The sequence below is a fragment of the Durio zibethinus genome, chromosome 15 (assembly GCF_047325235.1).
Source record: "Durio zibethinus cultivar Kanyao isolate XHJ-2024 chromosome 15, ASM4732523v1, whole genome shotgun sequence".
In the NCBI taxonomy this organism is placed as follows: Eukaryota; Viridiplantae; Streptophyta; class Magnoliopsida; order Malvales; family Malvaceae; genus Durio; species Durio zibethinus.
Window position 1 is genome coordinate 22,600,818 of NC_143176.1, and position 6,537 is coordinate 22,607,354.

A 6,537-nucleotide genomic window follows, 5' to 3' on the forward strand; every position below is an offset into this window, starting at 1 on the left:
AGGTTTAAACACTAGAAAGGTTTCCACATGTAACCATAAGTCAGTGTATAATGTGCACCTCAGGATGCATCATGAATCAAGAAAAACATTGTTATGCATATGAAAAATTAAAGAAAGGGGAAAACCAATAACCTCAGCGATCACGACTCAAACGTTTAGCAATGTAGCAAAACTTAAGCTAGACAGCTAAAACATGAGTTAAGCACGTCAAGAAGATCTGCCTGCTTTTAAAAATAAAGAATGAACTACTCACAGACTTCTATGAAGAAAATAAGCCTGAATGCTACAACTGAATAAATATGTGATTCTTTGGCATCATCACAACATACTTATTCTATGTTCTACAATCAAAATTATCCAACAGAATCCATTAAGTTCAGCATTCATCATAAAACAAACCTCCAACAGATCATGCAACACAAAATTATTTGCCTCAGTATCCAAAAACAACCATTCAAAGATATCTCAATCTTCAAACATAAGCTCAAAATTATTACTTACCAAAACTTCCAATTTCCATTTATTTGTTACTTACCATGCAGAAGCGCTACCAAGAATTGCATTTTCCATTCATTTCTTACTTACCAAGCAGAAGCACAGCAAAAGACTAGCATTTCAAATAGTTAATAGAAGGAAAAGAAAACTAAAAGAATATAAATAAATTCACATTTATATCCATTCAAGTAAATCCAAGTGTAAAATTCGTGCATTTATATTATATTTTATTCAAAAATTATGTCTCATATTTGTATCGATACATAATCATAAAATATATTTTATTAATTTTATTAATCTCAAATATAATTATTGCTAAAATTTTAAACCATATCATCATTGTCTCCTATTTTCATATAATGTTTTTAGATTTGCAAATCTACGTGAAAAGATTCATAAATGGTAAAATCATCTAGATTTTAAACTCAAAAACATCTGATAAAAATATCAGCAAATTGTCCAAAAACTTAAAATTAAACAAAAATTTAAAAAGGACAAACATGGTAATAATCTTTAAAAAAAAATTTTAAAAACGCTTTATCACTCCAAAGGAACATCAACATCGCCATCATCGATCTCCTGCTGCAAATCCTTAGGGTCTTCCCCGTCAACCGTACAACCAACAGAAACGCACGTGCCCAAGATCTCCTTGACCGTCCCTTTCAAATCCTTAGCCATCGACCTCGGCCTCATTACCTTGGCAATCTCGATGACGTCATCAAGGCCGATGTTCCCGTTATGTTTGATGTTCTTGGTCTTCTTCCTATCCCTCTCGGGCTCCTTCAACGCCTTGATTACCAGCGCAGCCGCCGAAGGAACCACCGTGACTTTCGCCTGACGGTTCTGGACAGTGAGCTTGACGGTGACACGGAGACCCTTCCAGTCCTTGGCGGTTTCTTTGGCGATGTCTTCACCGATCTTTTTGGGAGAAAGACCGAGTGGACCGATCTTCGGAGCGAGGGAACTGGCTGCGCCGACTTCGCCGCCTGTGACGCGGACGAAGACGTCGACGACTTGCGTTGGATCGAACTTGGGCGGCATTATTCGGCTTGCTCTTTTATGGAGAAGAGGGGGGCTAGGGTTTCAAAAGTTGAAAAGCTTAAAGAGTGGAGATAATAAAGCTAGGGTTTTTTCAGCTTAATCCCCGATTTAACCTTTAAGGAATCTGGGAAACATGGGAAATGAAGATGGGTGATTTTGTAATTTTAATACTTTAAGCTAGTGCATTGGGCTGGGCAAATGGGGCAGTTTTGGGTGGGCTTCTAGCACATTAATGGGTTGTAGGAAAACATTTTTTATCAGACTTAGCATTTTTGGTAAGTCTTGATGTTATTCTAAATTGGGCTTAATAAATATGATCGAGTCTGAGTGTTTGAAAAAAAAAAATTTTATAAAAAAGTTTATTTTAATTGATTTAATCAACGGATTTCATTCAAGATTATGAGTATTTATAATTTAATTTTAATTAAATTAACTGATTTAATCTATTTAATTCAATTAATTTATAGGTTATCAAATTAATTTTGATTAGTTAACGAAAATAATTTTTAAAAATTTTTAATTTTAAGTTAATTTGGTTTGAAAATTAAATTAAAATTTTTATTAAAATATAAAAAATATATAAAATTAATCATTTTATTTCATAAATTATTAAAATTTTTAACAAAATATTTTGATATTTTAATATTTTATTTAATTTGTTTACGATATGAAAAATTTAAAATTTAAAATTTAATTTAATTTTTAAAATTAATAAATTTGATTAGATTAATAAAAATATAATAATATAACTTGATTAATTTAATTTAAAATAATTTAATTCAAAATTAATTGAATCTATAGATAAGATCTTGATTTGACCTCTCGATCAATGTTTTAAATGTTGAGCTGAGTGGGTGCTGCAAATGACAGCGATGAGGTGAGAAGGATCAAATTAAACCAATAACCAAGCATGGGGATGAGCATATCATTGGGTTCATTTCTTGTAGCAAAAATGTGAAACTTTCATCAAGGCAAATAATGCAGCAGGGGAGGAGCTTCGAAGTAGCAAGTTACAAACGCTTGAAAGCCATAGGAAGAAAAAAGCGAGTGCTCTGCTTTGGACCCTCCTCGGACTCATTATCAACGATTGTTAGCCATAGGACTTGGCAACTCAATTAAACATGCTATGGCCCATGCATGGCTTGCTTGCACATCAACCTCTTTTAATATAATTAAAAATTATATATAAAAATAATATAATTTAAAATTTTAATAAAATTATTTGTAAATTTAATATAAATTAAAATGTATATTATATATTTTAATATAAATATAAATTATAAGTTTATAACACATAATTTACGTATATATATTAATAATATTCTACGTAATACAATATATATTTTTATATATAAATTATTAATATTTTACCTAATACAATACATAAATATATAATTAAGAAAACACACACAAATCATTTATTTGTTGTAATAAATTAGGTTCGTATTTGCAGAGTTGGACTGTTTTATATGGTTGGAAATCCTTAATGCAGAATAAGACTGACTGGTACTAATTTTGTTTCCTAGTTGGATTCCAATCCAAACAAGGCATTAGCCTATAATGTCAACATCCATAGCTTTTGGGGATTAGCCATTAGCCATTAGCCAAAAGCCTCGAGCTAAGGGTTGAAAATTTTATACTGAACTTCACCTCATCTCGTATGTACGAAGACACTAGGAGATGTCCAGGAACCAGCCAGCTGGAAGCCAAAGCGCGCTAGATCCAAACGGGAGAGAGAAAATTGGGGGCCCCAGTTCACGTGCGATAACGCTCGATACCCTACACGAAACGGATGGAGCCACGTGTAAGCTTTGCCATTACAACAGTTGTCTAAATCCTCGATTGTCTAAACAGGGACCACGCTTTGTCCTCCTTCCGAGAACCAGGTCAGGTGAACCCCCTCTTAACATTTTTCACTTCACGACAAAATGGTACGAAACTTTTGTTTTTAGTAAGAGATAAAATTTGTTTTCCCAACTTTACCCGTAGCAGTAAAAGGTTATCAAATATCGAATTAAGTTGAATTCGGATGAGTTTATATTTAACATTAATAGTTTATTTATTTAGTTAAATTTAGTTTTATTTGATATTTTGAATTTTAAAATATTTTTAAATTCTTCTTAAATTAAAAAATAAATTTTAAATTCATCAATTAAATTTAATTTATATAATAAAAATTTTTAAAAATTCATGTTTAAAAAAATTATATATATACTTAAAAATTATAATATTTTAATTATATATAATTTAATAAGATTGTGTTAAATTGAGATTTTAATTTTTTTTATTTAAGATTCGAATTAAAAATTAAGTTTAATTATTTTTAAAAATTTTAAATTTTTGTTTAAATTTTTTTAAAATTTGAATAAATTTTTAAATTTAAATGAATAATATGACTTTCGGATAAATAAATCAAAACAAAAACGATTAAAATATTTAAAAAAGTCAAATTTTAGTAAATATAAAATATTAAAAATAATATTTTAAAAATTATTAATTAAATTAATAAATTTTTTATTAAATTGCATTAACAACTTAACATTCAACGTGGCGTTTATCTATGGTTTTCTATCCACGTGTCCTTATCATCGTCGTCGCCTTAGAACTCCGGATGTTAGGGAAATAATCTAGCTTTTCAGTTACTTTGGATAAAACAGTTGATGACAAAAACTTCAACGAATCAAACGAAGTCTATCCACTTTCAACGACCAAATAAATGAAAGTTAAAACACTGGATTAGAACCTCCCGAACCGTATTTTGAATTTTTTTTGAAGTTTCTTGGTGAGTAACCAAGAATTCCAGGTGGCAGTTTCTTGAAAATCGCGGCGGGGCGGTTCTGTAATTTTATTGAGTTGCATTATCTTTTCTAATTTTTAATTAAGCGAGCTGGCCTTATCCTTCTCGGAAGCGAACGTTTATAAAAGCAGATCGAATTCAGGAACGATAACCAAAGAGAGGAAGAAACGAGAAGATTGGAAAAAATATTAGATATATTTTATTTGCTTTATTTATTTGAAGTTTTTGATGGCAAGCAGCAAAAGCTATTACTCGAGAACGAACTACCGATATCTGTCGAGCGATCAACAACTGCAAGCAACGATGAGTCATGACTCGGCGGCATTCGAGTTAGACGAGTCAGATATTTATAGCATCTCGGTCTCGACTCGCTCTGACTCGCCTGAGTTACGGAGCATTCGAGTGGCAAAAAAACCGTCGTCAAAGCGCGGCGGTAGAGGGGATACTGGAGTGGGAGGGACACCAGTTTCGCTGCCTGTCAACATACCGGACTGGTCAAAAATTTTGAGGGAAGAGTACAGCGATAACCGGAGGAGATCAGAGAGCGACGATGATGACGTGGAAGGAGATGATTGGTCGGAAGGAGGAGTTAGGATTCCGCCTCACGAGTTTTTGGCGAGGACAAGGATCGCATCTTTCTCAGTTCATGAAGGGATAGGGAGGACTTTGAAAGGAAGAGATCTGAGGATGGTCAGAAATGCAATTTTTGAAAAAACTGGGTTCCAAGATTAAACTAAAATAAAAGAGTGAGAAATTTGAAAATCATTATAATTTTTAATTTCATTAGAAAATTTTAGCCCTTTTTTTTCTCTTTTCTTATAATTATTTCTTTTTTGCCAATATGTTTGATTAAGAGGATCATTTTCCTTCGTGTAATTCTAACCTCGAGATTTTTATGAGATTTTGCGGACAAAATTAAAAATATTTTATTTTATTTTATTTTTCATGGAACCGAAGAATCTTAATTTTGATAATATCCAATTTGGATGAGGAGATAAGTTTGGTCACTTATAAACCTCGGATGTGGTAATTAAAATAAATTTTTAAAAAATTATTTGTAATAATTAATTAATTATGTGGTTAGGGATGATAATTGGATTTAATTAGCATTTAATCTAAACCTCGGGCTTTGGAAACTGTAATAAAATTATGTATCTGATATTAATAGTTTGATCTAAAAGCAAACTAAATTCTTTTTTAATTGGAGATTTGGATGCAACTTATTTTGTTGAGGAATTTTTAATTTATCTTTACGTAAATTATCCAATATATTGCAAGTCCAATTTAGATACTCTATTAATATTATACTAATAGGATTGGAGAGTTGTAACATACCTCATTAAAATAAATTTTAAAAAATAGTATGATAATATTTTATTATCTTTTGTAAAATTTTAAAAAAAAATTTATAATATTTTAATATTATTTGTTTTTTTTTTTCAAGAAATGTAAAATATTTTAATCATTGATCGATTACTTACATTAAAATAATATAAACAATAATTCATAATTTAGACATATAAATAAGATATTTTAATTGGTACTTAAAATTATACGTCTTTTTGACATGATGTCAAGCTAATGATTCGATCTTTATGAAGGCATATATTTTAGTTTATATAGGATATGTATGCGCATTTTAACCATTTATTTAGCTTAGTGAATCTTACCTAATAAATTAAGTTGTATTATGACATAATTAATGTAATTTATTTCAATTGCCTACAAGAGGTTCATGTGGGTTCGATCCTTACGGAAAGCATTCTATAATGAAATCTTGAATGCAACAGATTAATGCGGGTAATGTGCCCATAATCATACGATAAGAAAATTATATCCAATCAAAACTTAAAAACTCTTCATCATATTAAAAAAAAAAAAAAGTCAAGGTTCATGTAGAGAGCTTTTTTTTTTTTTTTAAGGATTATAATTATATATATATTCCTCTCCAATAAATAAATGTGATATTAATTTTCATTTAATATATATTTTTATTTAATGTATAGATGTATTGCATTATAAAATAATCAAGACATTGATTAAAGGTAGTAATGCTTTTAAATACATATAAAAAAATCCATTCCCAAGGGCCATTAGCATTTATCTTTTAAAATAATTATATTAACTTTCACCCTAATTTCTAAACAAAATGTTACTAAAAAGAGGCATCAATTAAAAATAAAATTATGCCATTTTCTATCCCT

The 6,537-nt window shown here is 29.9% G+C and overlaps 2 pseudogenes across 2 annotated transcripts; one reads left to right on the forward strand and one right to left on the reverse strand.

Annotated features, from left to right (window-relative positions):
- Positions 1 to 895: 895 nt before the first annotated feature.
- On the reverse strand, positions 896 to 1,592 carry LOC111302193 (large ribosomal subunit protein uL11x pseudogene; annotated as a pseudogene). The gene has a single exon (XR_016328349.1). The product of XR_016328349.1 is annotated as a large ribosomal subunit protein uL11x pseudogene (transcript).
- A 2,855-nt stretch (positions 1,593 to 4,447) lies between these two features.
- Positions 4,448 to 5,267, forward strand: LOC111302194 (protein S40-4 pseudogene; annotated as a pseudogene). The gene has a single exon (XR_016328351.1). The product of XR_016328351.1 is annotated as a protein S40-4 pseudogene (transcript).
- The last annotated feature ends 1,270 nt before the right edge of the window (positions 5,268 to 6,537 follow it).